Here is a 26,318-nt window from a genome sequence, read left to right as displayed (position 1 = left end):
AAAATCTCAAACAAATACTTCCTACAAATCCGATTCAGTCTAGAAAAGTGCGGTTTTGGCACAGGCTCTGACTGGCCTGTAGGGCAATAGGCCCATGGCCAAACCAAAAACTCAAATGCTGCTGTGGGCCAGTTTTTTTGTTCAAATAGGCCACTTTTTTGGGCCTCTTTGATGAGTTACTTCACCTTGCAGCTAGTAGTTTTGACCAGTGTTGCTGAATAAATATTCTTTAAAATGCACAATTTGCATCACATTTTATCAAAAACCTCCCCCTTGGGTATTATTCAAACAGTGTTACAAAATGAATGAATAGCCATTTGCAAATGTGGGCTACTTTTTCATTGGTGCCGAGACAATTTAATGCCCCAACCGACCCTGCTTGGCACCCACTCATTCAGGGCATATTTGCTACTTGTGGGGGCAGTTTCATGATCCCTCCGGGTGGAATTGTAGGCTGGTGTCCAGAATGTCAGCACCCTAGAAACGTTCGCTTAAATGGCCTGCCCAGAACTCAAGGGTGCAGAGCTTCCTCTAGATTATCAGGGCGATCCATCCTTTTTTATTAAGCAAATTCCCTACTTTTTCAAGACCCACCGTGGGCGAGGCCTGAATCAATTTGCCTCTCCACAAGTGCAGCAGGTGTGGTGGACCACCTAAAGAAGGCTCTGAATCCTGAATATGGTGACAGCACCAGGAGACGGGCTACACTGGCGGCATCAAAAATGACCCCAACCACCCACAAGTGAAGTGGAGGTGACACTTAAGATCCCACTGCCTGTAATTGACTCTTGATTGACTGCCAGGAAGTGGATACACAAATGGCTTTGCCCTGAGCATGCGAGTCAAAATTTAAATATCAAACACAGATCCCTGCATTGGGATAAGAATGGAACGCAGTTGGGTGCTTGTTTCCTCGGAATATGCCTCAATGGTGGTGCTGATCGTCCACCGATCCCTGGCATCCTGAACTAATAACATACCACTGGCAAGACATTTGTAATATTTTGCATTTTCCAGCATAGTAGAGCCTGGTTAGCTTGAAACCAACAGCTACTAGGAGCTACTTTTGGCTCCTAGGGCCAACTGGTGCCTTCCAAACATGTAAATGTGGCATTATCTTTGAGTATTTGAGAATGTTAATAAAGAAGCCGTAGAACACATCCAATACACATGAAACCAAGTGCTTCATACAAAATGTTCAAGGGGCATCTCTGGTAGCTCCAGGTTCCCCTGCGGTTACCCCTGCCAACAGGGTGAAGCCCGACACCCAGTAGCTGGTTTTAGCTCATGCTCATCAAATCTCAATGTTGTATCCTGCATGATCATGTTGTGGAGGTGGCAGTGGGGGCAGTTGCAGGCTGTTTTGTCTAACAAACCCTTCAGCATACCTTATAAAGATCCTGCCTCTTTGAGCTCTGAAGTGGAAGCCTTCTAGGCGCTCTAAGGCAATATCAGTTTAAGGTGATCCACCGGGAACAGGGTGCCCGCCATGGGTTGCTGGAACCATGGGCATATGCGCAGGGGATATGGACTGCGTGGGTGTAAAAATTGCTATTAAAAGATGTACTGCACGCTTGTCTTTGCTTTGATTGCTACACTGCCCTTTCATGTTCTTATGTAGTCTATCCAGTGTACAAAGTTGCTTGATGATGACTGATTGAATACGTTCAAATTAATTTAAAGTGGGCGCAATTGGATGATGTGGCTATAAGTGGAACCAACGTTGCTATGTAAATATGGGATGGGAATTGATAAAACCAACACCCTCTACTCAGCTTTAAGCAGAGAAGACAGCTGGGTGCTTTCATCCAGGCCTGGGTTTTAAGCAACTGTGTTTTCCATGCTGCAACTGCGACATGATAAGCATGAAACTACAAGTCCCAGCATGCAATTGCATAAAGTAAGGGGAAAACAGCCAGAGGCACCTGAGGGGGGCTTAATTTTGTAATGTAGGCAAAAGAGGGCAGCCAGGAGTTTATAGCTGCAGAATATCACGGGACAGGCCGCCAGCAGGGAACTGAGACACTAAACGTCCAATGAAAAACTTTTAATTGCTCTTAGTGGTTAGTATGGGTTAGTTGATAAGCCCATTGCTTGATACTGCAACAGGCCAAGGTGATGGCCTGAGGGCACTAGCCAAGTCAGCCTGTAATATGTGCACCACAAAGAGCACATCAAGGGCCTGATTCACAGAGCCGTTTTATAATGGTGCAATCCCATTGAAAAACGTTCTGTGAATCAGGCCTTAAATGTTCTGATTTAAAGAGTATGTTGCTGCATCATAAGACTATCAACAGGTGGCAGCTGGTCAGGGCCCCCATTAGGCTCTGGACAATTTCAACTGAAAATGTTGAAAGGCAGTGACGCCGTCCCTGTGTTCTTCTCCTGCTTGCACGAGCCTCTTTCTTCAGTGTGGTGCAGTTAACTTGTGACATCACTCACTATAATGCACACTGGGGGGGGGGTGGGGGGACGAACGCCTGAGATCGCTCACAGGCCCTACACATAAACCGAGAGACCTAGAAAACAGTGTCTGCTGCATTTTCTTCAGTCGTGAGGGAAAACCCCAAGCATGGGTGTGTGTGGAATCCGAACGGCTATGGAGAATGTCTCCTTAGCACGCTACGGCCAATGCTATAACTTTTTGCATAACAATAGAATTGTTTGGCATTTCACACAGTTTAAAGGTTAAAAGGTTTCGTTGTATACTTGCTATAAAAGATGGTATCCTGTCTGCAGTTGCAAACATGCATGTGGATAAGCTCTTGCGCCAGGATGGGTTTTGCCAAGTGGGTGTGTTGAGCAGCTGGCATTCCCCTGATCCTCCTCTTATCAGAGGCCAGGGCTGCAGCTGTGAGATCCGAATACTGATCTAAAGGCGTGCGGGTGTTTACTGGGGGGAATTCACCTCTAGGCAATGCTGATCAGGTCGAATGGGGCAGGGTGGTGATGGCAACACTTCACAATAATACCTCATACACTAGCCGCCCCTCCCTTCCCCCCCGCTGTTAGCGCCACACTCACTTGCATTGTTCACTTGCAATCTGCTTCCGTTCCCAGAAGCTTATCCCCACGCAGGACCGGCTTCAGCAGCAGGAGCGCCCGTGGCAGCAAAACAAAAGCATGGCGCCCCTTTTTCCCTTCTCCAGCGTGCCCCTGGTCATGCAGGGATGGCGGGTTGGAAGGGCTGATCAAACGTGAATGACACTGTGACCTCATCGTCGCCTTGTGGGCAGGCGTCCCGCAAAACGAACTCAAAAAGTTGACCACCCTAGATTGAAGCATACGTCAGCATCAGCGCCCTATTGTTATTAAATGTTCCCCGCTCACGAGATCGTGGCGCATTTAATTTCAATAGGGCTCCTGTCGCGCCTTCTTCCACCGTACCAGCTCAGGGGAGACATTAACGTCTCCCCCGAGCTGGCATGGCGGTTGATCGGGCAGCCCTGCCCTAATACCGGCCCTGACCCCACTCATAAAATACCATATGATAATGATATTAATAACACTGCACTGCGCCAACTCATTTGCTCGCACTCGACACCATGCCTCGCTCTGACGTGCCACTGCCACACGTTCCGTCTGCAGCCAAGGCCTCCTCATTAGCCTCTTGAAAAGCACGTCTGGAAACCCAGTTGACTATGTCCACGATTCACAAAAGACTCATAAATAAATAAGTGGTAAGGATCATACGGCAAATTGAAAAGGCCAGTGAGGTTTCTCATGAAGGGCGTTCCTTCGAATACCATGCCAGCGCAAACTGGCCTGCCACTGTCGGAGCTGGAATGCCAGGCCGTTGGACCCGATGAAGTGTGTAGAACATAGCCGGGCGAGCCGGACATTTTTTTTCATCCTGGTATGTGTTCTGCAAAAAGGCAATATATAAGGCACCACACACAATTACTTCACATGAAGAATGAACTTTTTTTTACAATCCCCAATACCATCCATTAAAGCGGGTCCTACTCCACCATACCTTTGTGCTTTAACTCGGCTGAAGGCTTGTGGTGGCTCATTTCAACATGATGGTTTGGGTCCCCCACTTGCTTAGAGCAGAAAACAGTCTGAGGCACCCATGAGGTGCAAACATTATAATGGAGACAAAGAAATACAGCCGGGGATTAGCAACTGCTGATTATCATGAGGCAGCCAGGCAGCAGGGAGCTGAAACGCTAAATGCCCACTTAAAAACTATAAATCCTTATTTGTCAGCAAATAACTGATGTGGAGGAACCAGTGTTGTAACACTTCTGTATACCCCGAGGGAAGTGAGGCCAGAAGGGCTCCAGCAAACGCAGCTTGTAAGGCGAGTGCTGCAAAGCACTCGTTGTAAGCCCCAGAACACAAATAATATAGAAAGGAATATATTGCTGTGTTATAAGCCTACTGACTGGCACTATCGGGTCGTTTCTGGGGGCACACATGGGGGTCAGGCTCCTTTTAACTGAAAAAAATAAAACGTCCTGATGCTGCCCTTGTTTGTTCTCTGCACGGCAACTCTCCAAAAAGAGATGTCTTGTTTTTCTGGCATTCCAACCGGCTTCAAAGCACTTGAGACTGGGGGGGGGGGTAATTCATAGATTATTTGCGCTGAAAAAAACGGGATTTGTGCGCCATTCTGCCCGCAAATCCCTGTTTAACAAATGGGAATTTCCCGGCAGAATGGCGCATAAAATCCCTTTTTTTCGGCGCAAATAATCCATGAATTACCCCCTAGATGGCATGGAAAGCAGACCCTCACGCCATGCTTATCCATTGCTACCCATAATCAGGATCCATAGAAAACCGCGGTGCATCAAATACAGTCCCTGTATCAACCTCCCTGGGTCCCTTACTCTGGAACCACTGCACGGACCTGGACATTTTGCTCATTGAAGACCCATCTGTTCCATTATGCCTTTGCCAAGATCTTGGGTCGATTGGTACTGGGTCATGCATGCTTTGTTTCTCCTGAGCCATGTCTTGTTTGCTTCTCCACCCTGAGCCACACCTGCTTTGCTCCTCACTCCTGGGCCATGTTTTCTTTGCTTCTCTGCCCTGAGCCATGCCTCTGTTGGTCCTCTCTCCTGAGCTACGTCTTATTTGCTCCTCCATCCTGAGCCACACCTGTTTTGTTTTGTTCCACTCTCTTGAGCCATGTTTTCCTTGCCTCTCCATCCTGAGCCATGCCTGTTTTGTGTCTCTCTCCTGAGTCATGCCTTATTTGCTTCTCCACCCTGATCCACACCTGCTTTGCTCCTCTCTCCTGAGCCATGTCATATGTGCTCCTCCATCCTGAGCCACACCTGTTTTGTTCCTCTTTTTTAAGCCATGTCTTATTTGTGTCTCCACCCTGAGCCATGTCTGTTTTGTTCCTCTCCCCTGAACCATGTCATATTTGCTCCTCCACCCTGAGCCATGCCTGTTTTGTGTCTCTCTCCTGAGCCATGCCTTATTTGCTTCCCCACCCTGATCCACACCTGCTTTGCTCCTATCTCCTGATATTTTGCTCATTCGAGACCCATCTGTTCCATTATGCCGTTGCCGAGATCTTAGCTTGGGTCGCTCGTTCCTGGGTCATGGATGCTTTGTTTCTCCTGAGCCACAGCTGCTTTGCTCCTCTCTCCCGAGCCATGTTTTCTTTGCTTCTCCACCCTGAGCCACGCCTGTTTTGTTCCTCTCCCCTGAGCAATTTCATATTTTCTCCTCCATCCTGAGCCACACCTGTATTGTTCCTCTTTCTTGAGCCATGTTTTCTTTGCTCCTCCACCCTGAGCCACACCTGCTTTGCTCCCCTCTCCTGAGCCATGTCTTATTTGCTCAGAGTCCTCCTCCCTGGGTCATGCCTGTTGTGTTCCTTTCTCCTGAGCCATGTTTTCTTTGCTCCTCCACCCTGAGGCACACCTGCTTTGCTCCCCTCTCCTGAGCCATGTCTTATTTGCTCAGAGTCTTCCTCCCTGGGTCATGCCTGTTGTGTTCCTCTCTCCTGAGCCATGTCATATTTGCTCCTACATCCTGAGCAGCACCTGTTTTGTTCCTCTCTCTTGAGCCATGTTTCCTTTGTTTCTCCACCCTGATCCATGGCTGTTTTGTTGCTCTCCCCTGAGCCATGTCAGAGTTGCTCCTTCATCCTGAGCCACACCTGTTTTGTTCCTCTCTCTTGACCAATGTCTTATTTGCTTCTCCACCCTGAGCCCCCCCTGCTTTGCTCCTCTCTCCTGAGCCATGTCTTATTTGCTTCTCCACCTTGAGCCACCCCTGCTTTGCTCCTCTCTCCTGAGCCATGTTTTATTTGCTCCTCCACCCTGAACCACACCTGCTTTGCTCCCCTCTCCTGAGCCATGTCTTATTTGCTCCTCCATCTTGAGTCGTACCTGCTTTGTTCCTCTCTTTAAGTGTCTAAAACTAATAAAGCAAACGAGAAATTGAGGAGTATGTCAAAGCGAATGGACAGCTGATGTGTGCAGTGGGAAGCATTCAATGTGACAATTACATAACTCATAACTCCATACCTAATTAATCAGCTGTGTCAAAAGTCATTAAGGATGCACTAGTTAGAACATGGCATGCATATGCATAATGCATGCCCTTCATCGCGCAGTTTACAGGTTAAATGAAGCAATAATAGCTGTCTAAAAATAGCCTGACAGCTGTATTGGAAAATGGCATCAGCTAGATTTGAGCTCCTGCCAAAAACATAGCGCAGACTCTTCGTTGATGGAGCTGTAAAATCAGTCTCATTTAGTTCAGACGAAATGGCCGCACCTGTGGATGAGAAGACTAAACACATGTGTTGGGTTCGCCCGTTTCAGAAAACGTGGACGTATTTATTTAGATAAGGAACGGCTGCTGAAAAAGGGGAGTGGGGGCGGCAAATCAGCGTCGCAGAGGCTCGCACACATGTTTCAAACCGGCTGAAGACGCGGTCCCTAGCTTCACGCGAGGCGTTCTGCAATTATGCAAGAATGCCTTCGAACACATATTTTCTGCGATTAGTCATCTGTAAAAATCCGAAATGCACGAGAAGGCTTTGGCAGCTCCTGACACATCCATGGTTGCCAGTTTAAAAATGGCTCCCAAATGACTCAATAAAAACATGCTATAGTGGCTGTGCGTTTACACCTGTTTCAGTATTTTGTCTGCATTTTTGGAAAGTTCATTGTCCCCTCTCCCCACCCCTGGAATGGAGCATACTTGCCAGAATGTTGCTCTTTCAAGAAAAGGAATGCTTTTAAAAGTTTCTGATTTTCGTCTTTTTTTTTTTTTTCAACGTAGCATTCCTCTTTAATAAAGAGTCGGATGGACATTTAGATGTTGCTAATTAAAGCACTGTGTCTTCTGCGGGTCAGATAGCTCATTGAGTTCAGTGCCCGCGGAAGAGTTTGATGGAGATTCGTCAGATCATGAATACAAATTCCAACAGGATAATCTCAGTTAATCTCCTTGAGGTCCAGAAAATAAGCACTACCAAGTTGATGAATACTATGTTTGGGATTAGGCAACATGGGACAATTCACTTAGTTTAGGTGGCGCTTTAGCCATCCATAAATATTGCATTAGCGCACAGATAGGGACAATTGGCATTTGATAAGGGGAACAAAGCTTGCAGGTGTTGTTTGGTTATTTGCCCACCAATAAGCCCTATGGCCATTCACACCCATTGCCTGCCCTTCCCCACCCAAAACACTGGGAACTCTTTGACCTTGCTTTAATCACGCCTTATAATCAAACTTTGCACTTGAAGTGTCTGCCAGTGTTCTTTCAAAGTGGTCTTCTGGGAGTTGATGACTTAATTGGAGCTGTAAACCTGTGACTGGTGTAATGTAAATGTCTTTACAAGGTCTGCTTTCAGCCACCCAATTTATTAGCACTATGCCAGTATTTCACTGAAGACCTGTTAAAGACGTGCATTGGCAAAGTCTTGGCTTGTGCATAAGTATTGGGCATTTGCTAGCCACTGGTAATAGATGGCCAGTTACCCCCAAGATTTTTGCACCTGCTACCATCAATAGCCAGTTGATACCACTATGGCAGTGCCTTGCAAGGGCCTTTCCTTTGCCTACACAAAAGCCCAAACGTGTTTATTCTTCTAGGATAGGCCCTGCAGAGTGTGGTGGGTAGAAAGTGCATGGCATTTGCCCTTTGTGGGTCAGTTCTGTGTGTAATCTGTAGGTCACAGTTTCTAATCGCAGCAGGACTGATAACCTACTAATGTCAATAAAATGAACCACCATGACCGAGAAATGTCACCACCACTTTCTGGGAACCAGCATGCAACTCACTAGGTGGCAAGTGTCATATCAATGGCCAACAGCGCTGCCACTGGCTTGGAGGAGCTAAAGAGAACCCCAGCAGGGTTTGGTCTCTGCAAAAGCACCCTTAAACAAGATGACAGAGCCCCACGGAGAACATGAGTGAACCTTGAATGTGAACGTCAATCCTTCTTCTCACTTTATGAGGTGTATAATGTTGGCACATAGTCCTTGCGGTGTTGATACAGCACCATTCACGCTGTGATACCTGCATCTGGGAGCGTGCACATTTTTAAAAGACCACGCTCGTTTGTGGAATGTTTACAATTCAAAGGATGTAACCACTTTGGAAGTGCTTTATGTACATCAAGATATCTAACAAAGATATGTTCCTTAAAACATAAATGTAGCACTGTGCGCCCAAGTGCTTCGGTTATTCTCCCTTTAGTTTCAGTGCCCTGCTGCTTCTGTTCTCCTTCCTTTGGTTTCCTCTGCCCCATGATCCCACTGTTATCCTTCTTTTGGCTTCCACTGTCCCACAGATTCAGATGCTACCCTTTCTTTGTGTTACTCTGCCCCATGACTTCCGCTGTTGGCATACTGTTGGCCTCCTCTTTCCCGTGGCTTCTGCTGTTATTCCTGATTGGCTTCCTCTGCATGGCGGCTTCCTCTGCTGTTATTTTGGATTCCTCTGCCTTGTGGATACCATTGTTCTCCTGCTTTTGGCTTCCTCTGTCCCGTCACTTCTGTTGCTGTTCTTGATTGACTTCCTCTAGCAGGTGGCTTGCACTGCTTTTCTTTTGGTTCCTCTGTCTAGTGGCTTCTGATGTTCTCCATCTATTGGATTCCTCTGCCTTGTGAATACCATTGTTCTCCTGTTGCTGGATTCCTCTATGCTGCAACTGCTGTTGTTGTCCTTTCTTTGGCTTATTCTGCTCCGCTTCTGCTGTACTTCCTTTTGATTCTTCTCTCCGTGGCTTCCACTGTTGGAATCTTGTGGCTTTCTCTGTTCTGCTGCTTCTGTTGTTGCCCTTTCTTTGCACTCGTGTGCTTCGGTTGGCCTCCATTGTCCCGTTTCTACTGTTATTTCCTTCCTTTCGCTTTGTCTGCTTCACTGCTCCCAGTGTAGTTCTTCTAGCGGCTTTAACTGTTTGCAGTTTCTATTTTTGCACTGTCTTTGATGTCCCAATTCATGTGGCTGTCACTGTTGCCCTTCCTTTAGGTTTCCGCTGTACGGTGGCTTCATTTGGTATTCCCATTTTGGCTTCTTCTGCCCAGTAACTTTTGCCATTGTCCTCCAGTTGAACGGCTCTGCTACGGAGCTTCTGCTGCTGCTCTTCCTTGAGCACCCCCTGCACTTGGTCTTTTAGTCTTACCTTAATATCCTTCTTCTTCTCTGTGGTATCTTGCATTGCCCTTTAGTTGGAATGCTCTGTCCTTTGGCTTTGGCTGTTGCCTTTCATTTGGAATGCTCATCGTTGTGGCTTCATCAGTTGTCACTGATTTGGCATGCAATGACCTTTGTGCCCACTCTCAACCTTCCTTACTTTGGCTTCCTTGGCCCAGTGGCTTCCACTGTTTCCTCCTCTGTGGATATGACTTGTAACTTTAAATTCCCATGAGGCCTCGGTGGGGCCATCGATAGATACACACACGTCAAAGAGCTTAGCAGAACATATGAACTTTCTTCTGAGAGACTGGTTCCATATCCCGAACTCCAACACATACAACATATTTCAAATCAGAAAGGCTGGGCTCCTTTGAGCCGTCGGCGATAGGCTGCTCCTTTTTTTCTGAGAATTGCAATTACTGGTATAATAATTACCCAAATGAATGTCACTCAATGTAACGAACTCAGATGGCTAAAAGCTGCAGCTGGTCATGCCACCAGATGTGAACTTTTTAAGTGCAGGCTGGCCCCATGCCCGAGGAGAGCGCTTAATATGTGGGCCAGCTACCTGGGCATATAGATAGTGAGCATGGAAAGCGTGGACAGGGTCTGCTTCCCATGTCCTACTGTACAGAGCAACTAACCTCCATATGTTGCAGCCTTCAGTCTCACTGTGGTCATTGGGTGTGTGTGGATCAGAAAACACAAGTTGAATGTTCTGTTAGTGATTGGGGTCTATTTTAGGTGAAGGGGCCTTATTCCGGCCATGAAAAGCGGTGTATAGTGACTTGAGGTTGAAAATCTCACAGTAAGAGGTCAGAAGGACAATCTCCCAGCTTGGTCCGCTAAAATAAAGCAACTTCTGATGCTGCAAAGTTAGGGCATCTGTATCAGAGACTGGGAAGTTAGGTCCATCAAGGTCCTGATTCCACGCCAAGGTGGCATTTACCCTGATGAGTTTATATAAAAAGTCCAGCGAGCCTTTAAAGAAAACGTGAACATATAAACAGAAGACTGTGGGTAAGGACTAACATGCAAAGGTGTTTATTGAATATGATGAAGGGACACAGGGAGAACAACATGTCTCTCAGCCAGAAAGACTGAATGTAAGCAGGAGAGTAACCGAGTATTTAGCGCCAGACCCTGAGCGCTCCCCTCGCCTACTCTGGACCCTAACCTGAGTTTCTTCTGTGGGACTTTCTCAGACAACCCTTCAATGCGCAAGACGTAGAGTCTGTCCTTGAACAGCTGTCTGCTCAGGACCATGACTTGTGTTGTCTATTTCTAATTTTGTTTATAGCGCGAGGGGCACCACTACCCACAAGTTTCACAGTGCTCGGCCCAACACCAAACAGAAATCCCAAGCAAACGTAACTCGCCAATTAAAACATTAAGGTTTTCAGCTTTCTACGAAATGCAATGAGCTTGACCTTAATAGTATATTCCCCTAATATAAAATCAGGGTAGGCAACTAAGGACTTAGAAAGGGCTGTATAGCAGACAGCACCAGCAGAATGTCTGTCTTGCCTTGGTTCAACCCAAACCAGTTTTGGACCATCCATCGTTCAATATAATGCATGCTTCGCCCTTGTCCTTAGTCCTTAATCATCATTAACACTTACTGTATCCCGCCTCCCTTGGAAGTGCCTGACCTCAATCTCCTGCTGATATCACCATAATGATATGAACATTAGAATGTAGCTATCCCCCACAACAAATTCGGGCAAGCTCCACACATGATCACACAAACCCCCTACACACCGTACAGCACCACCTCGACTAGAATGCAGCTATCCCGCACAGCAAATTCTTCCTAGCTGCACACATGATCTCACATACCCCTTGCACAAAACACCGCACCAACTCCACTAGAATGCAGCTATCCCCCACAGACAATTCGGCCTAGCTGTACACATTATCCCACATGCCCTCTACACACTGCACAGCACCACATCCACTAGAATGCAGCTACCCCCCAAAGCAAATTCAGCCTAGGTGCACACAAGCTCTCGCATACCCCCTACACACCGTACAGCACCACCTCCACTAGAATTTAGGTACCCCACACATCAAATTCGGCCTAGATGAACACATGATCTCACATACCCTCGACACACTGCACAGCACCACATCCACTAGTATGCAGCTATCCCCAACAATAGAAACGGCATAGCTGCACACATGCTCTCGCAAACCCCCTACACACTGCACAGCACCACCTCCACTAGAATGCAGCTATCCCCCACTGAAAATTCGGCCTAGCTCTACACATACTACATGTTTAACATACTCTGCACTCCACCTCCAGCACAAAAGGCAGCTAACCGCCACGATAAATTTGGCCTAGCTGCACACATGATCTCACATACCCTCTACAGACTGCACAGCACCACCTCCACTAGAATGCAGCTATCCCACACAGCAAATTTGGCCTAGCTGTACACATGATCTCACATACCCCCTGCGCATAACACAGCACCAACTCCACTGGAATGCAGCTATTCCCCATGGACGATTTGGCCTAGCTGTACACATTATCTCACATGCCTTCTACACACTGCACAGCACCACATCCACTTGAATGCAGCTACCCCCACGGCAAATTCGGCCTAGCTGCACACATGCTCCCACATACCCCCTACACACTCCACAGCACCACCTCCACTAGAATGCAGCTACCCCACAGAGAAAATTCGGCCTAGCTGTACACATGATCTCACATACCCTTGACACACTGCACAGCACCACATCCACTAGAATGCAGCTATTCCTAACAATAAAATCGGCATAGCTGCACACATGCTCTCGCAAATCCCCTACACACTGCACAGCGCCACCTCCACTAGAATGCAGCTATCCCCCACAGAAAATTTGGCCTAGCTTTACACATACTACCTGTGTAACATACTCTGCACTCCACCTCCAGCGCAAAATGCAGCTAACCCCCACGATAAATTTGGTCTAGCTGCACACATGATCTTACAAACCCCTTCACACTGCAAAGCACCACCTCCACTAGAATGCAGCTAACCTCCATGGCAAATTCGACCTAGCTGTACACATGATCTCACACACCCCCTACACACCACACGGCACCACCTTCACTAGTATGCAGCTATCCCCCACAGCAAATTCGGCCTAGCTGTACACATACTACCCGTCTCACATACACACACTGCACTCCACCTCCAGCACCACAAAAGGCAGCTACCCTCCTCCCCCCCCCCCCACGACGATAAATTCGGCCTACCTGCACACATACCCCGTGCACGCACGCACTATTTATTTCTCTGACTGCAGCCCCGAGGGCGTTCAACCTACAGCGCGTTGAGACCAATGCAATGGTGAAAGGCGCTATGCGTATGCCCATTAACATTACATAGCACTGCTAGTGTAACCTCTCCTGCTCCTGCAAGTCCAGCTAGAATCGTCCGCCTTGATGATGAAACCTTCCTCTCCCAGCAAATTCACGCTGTCTGACTTTCCTGCGCTAACTGAGGTCCTGGAACCACTGAGTACGCACTCATTGGCGTGTCCTCCCCCTTCTTCCAACCTCTTGCACTTCACCAGTCGCCATGAAGCAACCCCCTTCGCATTGACCATCACATACATTAACAGTAAATAACGTTGTGTGCGATAGAGAGTAAAGAGGCTGAGTGCCTCGCCACACTAGCCTAGATGGCTGACACTGACAGCCAGCCCCTCTGCTTCACTCTTTCCCAAGCAAAAGGAAAACTCATTAGTGTTAGACGTACAGCTTGGGCCTGTGAGTAGAGTCTGCAGTTTCCATGGTTCATTTCCTGCTGGAAGTGTGTCCTCGGGATTACGCGCTAATGCCACGGTATCGGTTAACTCTCAATGTTTCCATCGATAACAAGGAAATGTCTGGCGCGCTCGCGGCCCAGCTCTGATTGCAGTTGTTTGCTTGGGCGAATCATGGCGCCGCGCCAGCTTTTCATCTCTCTGGTGGGAAACTCTGCTCAGCTGGAGCAGGGGAAGCGTCCGCCGGTGGGTAGGTGAGTCCCCGCGATGGCCAACTCCCGAGGCATGCCTGCCAAGGGCCACTGGAATTTGGAAAGCCAGTCTCAATGATGTGGTGTTCAAGGGTGCACACGCCATCATTTAACTCTCTCCCTCTACACGCCCAGTCTACTTTCGGCTCTGTCCTGTTCCTCTACCTCGCCTGTCGAACGCTCTGTCTCTTATCTGGCAGTTTCTGTGTTCGCCCACTCTGTTGTGCCTTTTTCTCTCCGTTCACTCTATGCCGCTGCAACTTGCCTCCCCACCCTTCTTTTTCTCCCTGCCACACTCTCCTCCCCTCTCTCTGATTCTCCCCCCCCAATTCTCTCCTTTGTATCTTCTCGTCCACCTCTCCAACTGTCACTCCCTCTTTCTCACCAGTTACTCCCTATTACACTCACTGGAGTCTGGACCTCATTGCAAGTCTCACGGCTCTCAACTATGATCGTTAGAGCTCGGGTTCGGAGTGCTCTTGGACACCTTCAGCATACGATGTGCATAACGAGGTTCGTCAGAGCTCGAGTTTGGTGTGCTATTGGACACCTCCAGCATACGGTGTGCATACCCAGGTATGTTAGAGCTCCAGTTCGGCGTGCTCTTGGACACTTCCAGCATACGGTGTGCATACCCAGGTACATTAGAGCTCGAGTTCGGTGTGCTCCTGGACACCTCTGGCATACGGTGTGCATACCCATGTTCGTTAGAGCTTGAGTTCGGTGTGCTCTTGGACACATCCGGCATAAGGTGTGCATACCCAGGTTCGTTAGAGCTCGAGTTCAGTGTGCTCTTGGACACCTCCGGCATATGGTGTGCATACCCAGGTACGTTAGAGCTCGAGTTCGGAGTGCTCTTGGACACATCCGGCATAAGGTGTGCATACCCAGGTTCGTTAGAGCTCGAATTGGGTGTGCTCTTGGACACCTCCGGCATATGGTGTGCATACCCAGGTACGTTAGAGCTCGAGTTCGGTGTGCTCTTGGACACCTCCGGTATATGGTGTGCATACCCAGGTACGTTAGAGCTCGAGTTCGGTGTGCTCTTGGACACCTCCGGCATACGGTGTGCATACCCAGGTACGTTAGAGCTCGAGTTTGGGGTGCTCTTGGACACATCCGGCATAAGGTGTGCATACCCAGGTACATTAGAGCTCGAGTTTGGTGTGCTCCTGGACACCTCCAGCATACGGTGTGCATACCCAGATTCGTTAAAGCTCGAGTTTGGTGTGCTCTTGGACACCTCCAGCATACGGTGTGCATACCCAGGTACATTAGAGCTCGAGTTTGGTGTGCTCCTGGACACCTCCAGCATACGGTGTGCATACCCATGTTCGTTAGAGCTCGAGTTTGGTGTGCTCTTGGACACATCCGGCATAAGGTGTCCATACCCAGGTACGTTAGAGCTCGAGTTTGGTGTGCTCTTGGACACCTCTGTCATATGGTGTGCATACCCAGGTACATTAGAGCTCGAGTTTGGTGTGCTCTTGGACCCCTCCGGCATACGGTGTGCATACCCAGGTACGTTAGAGCTGGAGTTTGGTGTGCTCTTGGACACATCCGGCATAAGGTGTGCATACCCAGGTACATTAGAGCTCAAGTTCGGTGTGTTCCTGGACAACTCCAGCATACAGTGTGCATACCCATGTTCGTCAGAGCTCGAGTTTGGTGTGCTATTGGACACCTCCAGCATACGGTGTGCATACCCAGGTACGTTAGAGCTCCAGTTCGGCGTGCTCTTGGACACTTCCAGCATACGGTGTGCATACCGAGGTACATTAGAGCTCGAGTTCGGTGTGCTCCTGGACACCTCTGGCATACGGTGTGCATACCCATGTTCGTTAGAGCTTGAGTTCGGTGTGCTCTTGGACACATCCGGCATAAGGTGTGCATACCCAGGTACATTAGAGCTCGAGTTTGGTGTGCTCCTGGACACCTCCGGCATACGGTGTGCATACCCAGGTACGTTAGAGCTCGAGTTTGGGGTGCTCTTGGACACATCCGGCATAAGGTGTGCATACCCAGGTACATTAGAGCTCGAGTTTGGTGTGCTCCTGGACACCTCCAGCATACGGTGTGCATACCCAGATTCGTTAGAGCTCGAGTTTGGTGTGCTCTTGGACACCTCCAGCATACGGTGTGCATACCCAGGTACATTAGAGCTCGAGTTTGGTGTGCTCCTGGACACCTCCAGCATACGGTGTGCATACCCATGTTCGTTAGAGCTCGAGTTTGGTGTGCTCTTGGACACATCCGGCATAAGGTGTCCATACCCAGGTACGTTAGAGCTCGAGTTTGGTGTGCTCTTGGACACCTCCGTCATATGGTGTGCATACCCAGGTACATTAGAGCTCGAGTTTGGTGTGCTCTTGGACACATCCGGCATAAGGTGTGCATACCCAGGTACATTAGAGCTCAAGTTCGGTGTGTTCCTGGACAACTCCAGCATACGGTGTGCATACCCATGTTCGTCAGAGCTCGAGTTTGGTGTGCTATTGGACACCTCCAGCATACGGTGTGCATACCCAGGTATGTTAGAGCTCCAGTTCGGCGTGCTCTTGGACACTTCCAGCATACGGTGTGCATACCCAGGTACATTAGAGCTCGAGTTCGGTGTGCTCCTGGACACCTCTGGCATACGGTGTGCATACCCATGTTCGTTAGAGCTTGAGTTCGGTGTGCTCTTGGACACATCCGGCATAAGGTGTGCATACCCAGGTTCGTTAGAGCTCGAGTTCAGTGTGCTCTTGGACACCTCCGGCATATGGTGTGCATACCCAGGTACGTTAGAGCTCGAGTTCGGAGTGCTCTTGGACACATCCGGCATAAGGTGTGCATACCCAGGTTCGTTAGAGCTCGAATTGGGTGTGCTCTTGGACACCTCCGGCATATGGTGTGCATACCCAGGTACGTTAGAGCTCGAGTTCGGTGTGCTCTTGGACACCTCCGGCATACGGTGTGCATACCCAGGTACGTTAGAGCTCGAGTTTGGTGTGCTCCTGGACACCTCCGGCATACGGTGGGCATACCCAGGTTCGTTAGAGCTCGAGTTCGGTGTGCTCTTGGAGACCTCCAGCATACGGTATGCATACCCAGGTTTCTGGTTTAGCAGCTTCATTTTAAAGCTTATGGAGCACTCAAACTAGTCTCGCATTCTCCGTAGATCGCGACCCGGGCCCAATTTTTGCTCCAAAAAAACATCATTGTTATCCTGTGTTATCCCGCATCAGCAAGCACCGAGAGGGAGAGGATAGTCGAGCCCTATAGACCATACCTTGGCTTGTATTTGTTTTAGTGATACATTTTGTGTAAGGTCTATATGAAAAGCATTTTGCACAATAAATAAAAACATATAACCTCTCTTCATTGTGCTTAATGGTATGTTATCGTGCCATAAAATGGCACCGTTACATTTGCAACCATTCGGTTTCTACACTGCAGATGAGGCTTAACTGCCTGCCATCGTGGTCTGGAACCAAGGCCTGAATCCAGCTGGCCTGTTGAGTGGTATAGGACGAAAATGTCGAATCCCATCACTGCGAACCTGAAAATGTAGGTCGGTTTCCATCAAATGTTTTCACTTTTTCTCGCAAATATAGATGGTAAGTGGGATGGGGGTACTAATTAGTAGTGGGAGATATGGGGTGGTGGGCTGTGGGGATCTCTCCCCACATTTATGTTGATAAAAAGTGCACAAATTCGTGAGGAAAATAATCGACATTTTCGAGATTGGCAGTGAAAGATGCCCAGTGATCACAACGATCTGTTAAGAGTTAGGCTGGCTGCTGAGCTCTTCAAGAAGAGTCCAGGGGGATTTCCAGGTCTTCAAAGTCGAAGCGACATGGGACGCTCTACGTCAGAGGGACGCCAATTTCCATGTCCTGGGTTTTGGTTTTACAAAACATTGGTCTGTTGATAAAGTCTATTTTGGTTAATTGACTTGAAGCCCGAGCCAGCATCAGTTTGTTGTATGAACGCCTAGAAAGGGAAAGGTTCTTGTTTGGAGGCCTAGAGTCATGCGCCTAGCCGACGTGGGGTGGCGTGGGGCTTGCAAATGTACTGTTTTGAGTATCTATAAATATTCTTAAAATAGTACGGTACTTTAAAATGGAGCGTGTTATACTTGAAAGTCTGCCAGAAATCAAAGTAGAGTCGTGATATTGGAACTTGAGTGGACCCACACTAGCTATTTGGAAACATTTGAAATGCAGAATCAGGGAAGAGTAGAGGAGTGGGGAGGGAGATGAGTGTCACTTACACCCGTCACGAGTGCTGCCACTGCACCTGTTACTCAAATGTGAAACAGAACGTGCAGATAGTGGTGGTGTCAAGGAGCTCTGAATTTAACAACGAAGCTAGCATGTGACCGTGACCAGTGGCGGAAATGGCCTAGACCAAGAAGGAACGGAGCTCTGACAAGAAATGTCTTGCGGAGCCTTGCCCTGTGTAGATACAAGACCCAAACCTTGCCAAGTTGCAAAAGCGATCTGCCCCTGACTCCTGTGCCTAGTGTATTTGACACGCACACGTTTTCACAAACTGCATCTGACAGTCCTCTGCTCAAGATCCAAAGCTGTATATATGTCTCGTGCTTGTCACACATTCTACTGTTAGGGTTACTATTCGCGCAGAGGAAAGGAGCACCAAACCAAGAGTGCATTGCATTCGCAGAAGGAATTAAAGTTTTAATTACTAGCACAGACATGTTTGATAAATGTGTGGTCGTTCTTATGTTCCCAAAATGCACTTTGTTTTTATGCAAAGCAGCCAGCATCCTATATTCCATCGTTCAACACTTAACCCCGCTCTCCGTTGTTCCCCGCTCTCCGTTGTTCCCCCGGTAAATGTTGTCAATTTCCAGCACTGACCTTGACAACTCACCTGGCCTTCTAGAAAAACCTGAGAATGCTGTATGCCTATCATCTCTGCTACCCCCTCTCCACTCAGAAAGCTTCTAGCGGAGAACCAGTGTGTGCTGTGCCACAGTGCAGGCCTACCCACTCACTCCGCAACATTACTAGGGACAATCGCTCACACCTTCACTTTCAGATTCTCCGCACTACTGAATGGTGGTACGTTTGGACTGAGTGCCCAGCTTTCCGTTCTGAAGTAGAACTGTGGCAAAAGAAAGGCCAAGGCGGCCACACATTGAAACTGGTGCGAGCTTAAGCAGGTCATGGAAATCTATTGTGAAGAGACATATCCATATTCTCTATAGGGCTGGGGGTACTCTATTATAATACAGTGTCCCCATACCTCACTCTACCAGAAAACTCCCTGGTGTCTTCTTTACCTCTGTACCCTCTTTAATAAAATATACAACACTCTACTGAGAGTGGGAATGTGGGACTGCCTCCTGCATGTCAAGTGATTTCCAAAGGGGGAAGACAATGGGGCCTATTCAGCGCTTTGAAGTGCCCTGTTTACAAAACACCATACAGATAAATAACAATTGGTGAAGTCATGTGTGCCGAACCAAGAGTAACAAATTCTTCACTACTTGTTACTATTCTCGGCATAGGCGCCGTGTAGAGGGTGGCAAATGGGGCAACTGCACCCATACTTCTGAAGCAACAGGGTGAAAACTGCAATTGGCTCTCGTAGAGATGTTTACATTGTTCAGCACCCAACTGCACTTCCCAAATAAGACTGCAGGCATTGTCGATAATGCAGCGGGTAAGACATGATTGCCTTTTAAGCCAGGCACAAGAACTGCACTGTTGCTAATAAAGTGGCTTTCTAAGGTGTCAGAGATGCACACACAATGTTGAATTGTATAAGGTTGAGTAACTTTCCCTAAACTCAAAGATGGACGTGTAATATAAATCATTGGTACACCTTACCACTAGTTTGTTTGCTTTTTACAGAGCGTACCTTTAGTTCAAAAGCTCAAGAAACATGTTTTGATGCTTTTCTTTTCTCCCGAGTAAATTATAGAACATTCAAGCACTGCCAATTTCCCAAGTCTCAGCGAGGCAGACACACACCTAGTGTCTGTTGACTCTGCAGGTTGTTAAGGTGCTCAGGTCGCAAACACATTTCATCAGTGGCAGAGACTTTCATATGCATGATGGAACGTTTGCAACTCGAAGAGCTTGCAAAACTGGGACAGTTAAAGTGAGCAACACATAGCATCCATTTAAAGATTTGTTTATATCCATGATGACTACTATCTGGGCAGGTAAAAAAATAAAGTTGCTTTATGTCACCATTCAAATGTTTTCAGCATCAGGCACCTACCACCTTGGCACTGCAAATATCAAGTCAGTTAATGACATTGTCCAGAACTGGATGGCAACCCACCGGTTATGCCTCAACGATGATAAAACTGAAATCCTCATTCCATGCTCTCACACCCCTCTCTGCAACATGGATCTAGTCTACAAAGCATTTGACATTGACAGCAACAGGAAACATCCACTGCAGCCAAAACCCTCTTCTGCTGCCTACACACCAAAACTATTGAATGCCAGCATGCCATTTCCCACCAAAACCAACCGCCTCACCATTGCCAGAGCCATCACCGGAGCCAAACTGGATGATTGCAATGCCCTCTTCGCTGAACCTCTGAATGCAACTTGTGCAAGCCGCAAACCATCCAAAACAATGCCCTCCGAGCAGCCCTACGCTTGTCCAAGTGTGACCACGTCACAAAAGCCAGGAAAGATGCCCACTGGCTCCCGACCCGTGAATGGATTAAATTCAAGGCCCTCTCCATCGCATACAGTTGCACCACGAACACTACCCCAACCTGCCTTTCACACCAGGTTGAGAAATACACCCCCCTCGCTCTCTAAGATCCACGAACAGCCCTGAGCTAAGACTCTAAGATAATCAGACACCTGTCTCCTCTCCCTCCCCCTGGTTCTCTCTGCACATAAAGCCCTGTTTGCCAAGACCTCAAGACACTGTGACTCCCCTCCCTCTCCCTCCCCCTGTGGTTTTTCGCTTTTGTTTCTTGTATTTTCAGTATTTTGTATTTCCTGTGTCATAATGTAACTAGCACCTACATACCCAAGGGTTCAGTGCACTGTAACAAATGTAAAAATAAATGAATTAATACATGAATAACAATGAGCTGAAGGTTTGTTGAAAAAAATCCCCATATCTATCTGAGTTTATTACATGTCTTAAATCACGGAAAGTAGAGTGGGGTTAATGAGATTTTTCAGGTTGGCATTATCTTGCAATCTGGGACTTATAGTTTACCATTCAGGATGTGAGAATGTAAGCCACAAAGATATTATTTTGGCTTAAAGTGTTGCTTTAAGGATGTACATGATGTCACGTGGCTTCATTATGCAATTTGTGTTTTTTTGTAAGTGAACTCTATAAGACATTATTGCTGTAGGCCTTGAAATCCAAACTATGTGTACCGAATAAAGCTTGGAGGGTATGTGGGCAAATCTGCAGAGTGGATTAAAATCCCTGCTTCATTGTTCACCCAAGGTTTGTGATCCTAATCCCCCCAGCCTGCATAGGTTTCTGAGTTTCTATATTTTTAGATCAGGCTATAAACCGGTTCGTTTTATTTGTTTAATTCCTTTTCTAAAATGAGCACTAAAGTGTGCCATTTCCATCTGGGAAGGGATTTAGCTTGGTTGCTAGTCCTTATTCAGGGGTTGGGGGGTAATGCGAATCAAACGTCGGCACCCAAAATTCTCTGATTCCGTGAAAGTCACTTTACCTCTCCACACCCGATTCAAGAAAATAACAAGAACACTATGCAGGAGCCCCTTGCATCGCCTTACAGAGCACATTGCCGAATGCCATGAGCGCAGATGCGGCACGAGGCCCCAGAGAGCCCTGGGCGGAGGGAGAGGTGCACTGGGACGGCTAACAAGCACTGCGCGCTCCCCAGCTGACGCCAGCGAGCCCGGGCAGCACATGTTGCCATGCGAGCGCAACTGCTACTGTAATGGATCCGCTCGGCGGGGCCACCTCTGCTGCCCTCTGCAAACAGAGAGCCGGCGCTGCGCGCAGCCAGCAGACACCCGCGCACACGGCGCTGCTTTTCTTGAGCTGCTCATGGAAAAAAGGCGAGGTCGCACTTCCCCCAGCCTCCAACGTGCTCGCGCCCCCTGCTCGAGTTCATACTTTGATTCGGTCAGACAGCTCGGTGGGTTAGTGCATCTGCTCCATATATATGTGTGCGCGCGGTGCAGGACACGTTCTGCGGTCTCTTCAACTTTCCACCCTTCATTTGCCGATTAAAGGGGCACTGATGAGTTGTGTGTTGATAACAGCTGCCACGGTAACCACGTCGCTGGGAAGCATTTAACCGTGATAACTGCGGGAGTAAACGCTACAAGGAGTCCATTATGGAGGCAGGGTAGTGCCCTGGCGGGTGTCATCCTGATACATCTGCCCCTCGAGTGCTTTCCCGTGCTTATTGAATGCTGGGAAAGCAAACGGCTCTGGCTGGGCCCAGGACTGCACTTTCGACTCGATAACTACCCTTAGGCTAGTGCAGCCTGCCCTGAGACTCGAAAACCAACAGGTGCACAGAATGCATCTGTAAAAACACACATGCAGGCACTTTACAAACACCATTGTCCATTTGCTAACATCCTCATACCTGCGACCAGCAGGTTTCAAAGCGCAAACGCATATTCAGGGATCAGAGGGAACCAAGGCCCCTGGTGGTGAAATCGTGTGCCCAGGAACACACACTGCGCAGTGGATCACAGGACACACGATTAAAACGCAATATCTGCTACAATTAACGTGGGAAACAACTCACCCCACACTACAACACAACATGTGCAACTAAAGAAAACAGATTTCAGACGGGGGTGGCTGATTTTAAAAAAATGTTTTCAATGGGGCTTTCCCATTTTAACACATTTCTGTAAATCAGGAGGCCCAGAGACCCCCGAAATGCCCCCGTTGCCCCGTTTAACAGTTCAAATATGTACTGCACAAAAGCGCCAGCTTTCTTGGCCTGCGCCTCTCTGACGCACAGCTGGGCCTCCTCGCCGGCGTTCGATCGTGAGGAGTGCGTCTGCTGTTTGCTTTTTTTTTTGTTGGTAACTGTCACGAACAGAACTAGAATGATGCAATATTTCCAGCGAACAAAGTCGCAGCCGCTCAACCACAGCGGCACACCGCCACTTCCCAAAGACCGACAGGCACTTGTAGCTCCGCTTAACGAGCTGTATGTAAAGGACTTCTTCAAAATGCATGGCCACGAAATCAACGCCTGCAATGTCCGGCTTCGATTTCCGCATGCAATATTAAATACACACTCATTGCCCCGTCTTATTACAATCATGTATTTTAAGCCGTGCATTCATCCGATTGACTGTGCACGAAACGACACGCCAAGTGGCCTTCCGTGGCAAGGAGGGCCCGGGAGAAAGAGAAGCACGTCTTATGCCCGCAGCTGGTGCATGGAAACTTGTGCGCATAAGCAGATGCTTCGGAGAATGCCCGAACCCTTGCTCAACTGTCCCAGGCATCCATGCTCCCATATATTTTTAGCGATGACATTTTAGAGCCATGAGAAATGAAACGCTGCCTGCTCCCTTCACAGGCAGCCAGCCCAGACCCCTCTGGGAAACGATGGCACTAGTGTCAAACTCTCGGGTACGCTCCACAACACAAACAGGTGTTACACGCCGCTCCCCGAGGCAGAAATGTACACCCAGATGCATCCAGAAGGTATTGAAAGGCGGCTGGTCCTTACCTCTTTTTGGAGAGAAGAGGGGCGAAGAGAGGCAAGGTCCAGTGGTGATGAAAGTGACTCCCACAAATCCACGGGTTATCCCGTCCGCGATTATACATTTGTTCTCTGAAACGCTCTTTGAGTGTCTCCGGCGCTTTTGCAGCTGCCATATGATTTTAAATGCCTGCCGGCTCCCTCCGCCCATTGGTCCCTCCTCGGCCAATGGGAGGCGGGAGGCTGGCTCTGCTGGCAGACAGTCCTCCCGAGGCTGCAAGAGGAGTGGGCATTCCTTTTAGGATTCAGTGGAGCGCCGTGGGCTCGCAGGCGGTCTATATTTATGTGAGGGGGCATGCCATAAAACAGCCCCCCCCACTCGCCTTGCAGGATGTATCTTGAGTCTCAGTAACGCGTGCTTGTCTGTCCCACCAACACACACGAGCCAAGATGCTAAGATCCGATAAAACCAGCACCGTTGACATCATGGAATATACGATTTGAGCTCGGAATGAAAATGGATTCCTTGCTTTATTTCTTCAAAAGACATCCACACGGTTATGCATGACATTTGCATCAAGTGGACCTTCTTTGTGTCAGTACTTGACAAAATGTGTGAGGCTAACACGGAATCCCAGCATTCCCATTCTGTTAAAGTTGGGAGCCCTTAGAAAACAGCTAGGGGCAACACATGTCAGACTATATATAGATCGCTAGCTATTCAGCAAAAAAAAAAAAAAAAAATCGGAAGTCTTCTCCGCGCGTCCCAACTAGGTCAATGTGTTTGACTTTGGTCAACTCACGTCATGCCCGTGTTCCACATTGAACTTGTGAACCAACATCTGGGCCGTTATTACATTGAGCAGACCGCAGTACGGCGTGCTATTATTAACGGCTCGTGTATGTGCGCCTGTGCAAGCACGAGACTAGCTTGGCAGGCAGAGCTGCTGCCGCAGGGAACGTGCGCACCGAATCTGAGTGACCGGGACAGTAGAGACGATGAAGCCAACTGAGCCAAGGTTGCCTCCTAAGAAACCGACGGTATCCCAACAACCCGGGCCAGGCACATGGGCATGATTGAAGTTAGTGTCACTGGATCTGCAACTTTCCTTTTCTGTTCCCCCAGCACCCGCCCACCTGTCTCTGTTATTTCTGTAAAGCCTGCATGCGATGAAAAAATTCTTCGCATTGCTTTTTGGTGAACATTTTTCAGACACGAGACAAAGCCAGATACGTACACGCGCTTTCCATCACCCACATAACAGGGTGATTTCATGCTTGTGCCCCCAGCACAGCATGCATGTGCCCCTTGCACAGCACTCGTGTGCCTTATCGATCTCGGCACTTATGCACATTCATTCATTCATCCAACCATTGGTCGGCCTGACATGGTCCTAACGCTGCACAGCCCTTTTGCTGGGATGCCCACTCCTCCAACCCTCCCTGTCAATTTACTAACATAGTATCTCTGGGCTGGCTCTTAAAGTGTTTCAGCTCCGCGGCCGTTCGACTGCAGTACCTCGCCTGCTATTTGTGAGTTCTGTGCCACACGCCATTACCACACCTGACAAAGCTCGGCGTGGCAGGATTCTAGTGTAACAACCAAGTCGTGTCGGTTTCTTAGCAGCAGATATTACTCCACCACGAGCCAACAACCAGTGAGACTGGAATGATGCTAGTGTGGCACTCGCGCCTTACACATGTCCCGCCACAAGCCAAATATCGGTGGGACCCGGAGAAGATTCTGCTGTAGCGGCGGTTTAGCACCCCTCTTATGCCTGGGAGTTATTTAACCCGGCGTGGCTCCACCCATTCTGCCATTGGCATGGAGCAGTGTGGCACTGTGCCAGTGCGACCTTCATTGCACAGGCAGCTGTATATCACCAGCCCCTCCACAGTTCTGGTATTAACGGATCGTCCTGTTACGTTCACACCCAGTGGCTAGAAATCCGCTGTGCAACTCGCGCATTGCGCTCCATCCCCTGAGCCTGGGGAGCCGGGTACGCAGCGACGCGTGGTTCTGTAAATTCGTGATTCACGTGACCCAGTGCAGACGGAACTCAACGAATCATGACAGTGAGTGGGCGGGCGGGTGGGGGCGTGCAGGCTGTGCCCAAGCAGCCCACGGAGGCCAGGCCCTGTGACGGAGAAAACACGCTCGCCAAAGACTCCGCCCACTCCCGGCCTTCTGCTGCACTGGCAGCGCCCAGCTCGCTTCTCATTGGCTCACCTGGTTCCCGCCCTCGGCGGAATGTAGCGTGTGAACAAGCTGCGTTATCTCGCACAGTCAGACTGACAGGTGGCCCTCCCAGTCACTCTTCGGAGCCCCGGCTAGAGTGAGCCAAGAGTAGCGGGCTCTGACGTAAATGCTCCGGGCAAGGGGAAGCCGCCCGTGCGCCGGTCTTTAGCACCCGAGAGTCGCTCAGCCGGTAAAGGAGGCGGGGGATTCGGCAGTCACCCCTGAAGAGAGAGACCGGAGCAAGATGGGTCTTCCCGAGCACCCATAGGGAGGTGGTGGGCCCACGTGTCGTTACTTAAATTATAAAGAAGGAGTCTTCACTCACAAAAGGTGTACTGTACTGGTCTGCCGGTTCCACTTGGGCACTTATGGACACGAAGAGGGCTGAGGGCGTGGGAATGTGGTGTGGTCTGTGTCAGGTTAACCAAGAGTTCCCACACACAACACAAGAACTCCTTGTTGGTTATTAACTGTCACATGGGAAGCTGTGCGCCCCTTTTATTAGAGGCACCACGTGGTGTGTGCCACATGTGCCTAACACGTGACGCTGCACGAGCCCAGGAGGGGCTTAAGTTACAACATCCCATGCCAAGGGTAATGTTCAAACAACATGGCAAAGCATTCCATTACTTACACTTGTAAACACAGTTTGATCATGCTCATGGGGTGTCAGACACTAACCACATACATTTAAAAACTCAGCCAATGGGCACTGCACATTGCTTGCGCCCAAAACACTTTAATGGTCCAGGACTGGGAGCACAGTGCCAAAAGCACCTCATAG

At 48.8% G+C, this 26,318-nt stretch overlaps 1 protein-coding gene across 1 annotated transcript in view; it reads right to left on the bottom strand.

Moving 5' to 3' along the window:
* Positions 1 to 23,456, bottom strand: part of KCNJ2 (potassium inwardly rectifying channel subfamily J member 2) — a 31,890-nt gene extending 8,434 nt beyond the window's left edge. The window contains exon 1 of the mRNA XM_069655092.1: positions 23,323 to 23,456. The gene's annotated coding sequence lies outside the window, so the exon portion shown is untranslated. The remainder of the gene's footprint in view (positions 1 to 23,322) is intronic.
* Between the last annotated feature and the right edge of the window lie 2,862 nt (positions 23,457 to 26,318).

The sequence above is a fragment of the Ambystoma mexicanum genome, chromosome 3q, assembly GCF_040938575.1.
Source record: "Ambystoma mexicanum isolate Mex_15411 chromosome 3q, UKY_AmexF1_1, whole genome shotgun sequence".
Taxonomy (NCBI): Eukaryota; Metazoa; Chordata; class Amphibia; order Caudata; family Ambystomatidae; genus Ambystoma; species Ambystoma mexicanum.
Note: the sequence above shows the minus strand (reverse complement) of the source record. Positions and strands in the feature narration are given on the sequence as shown.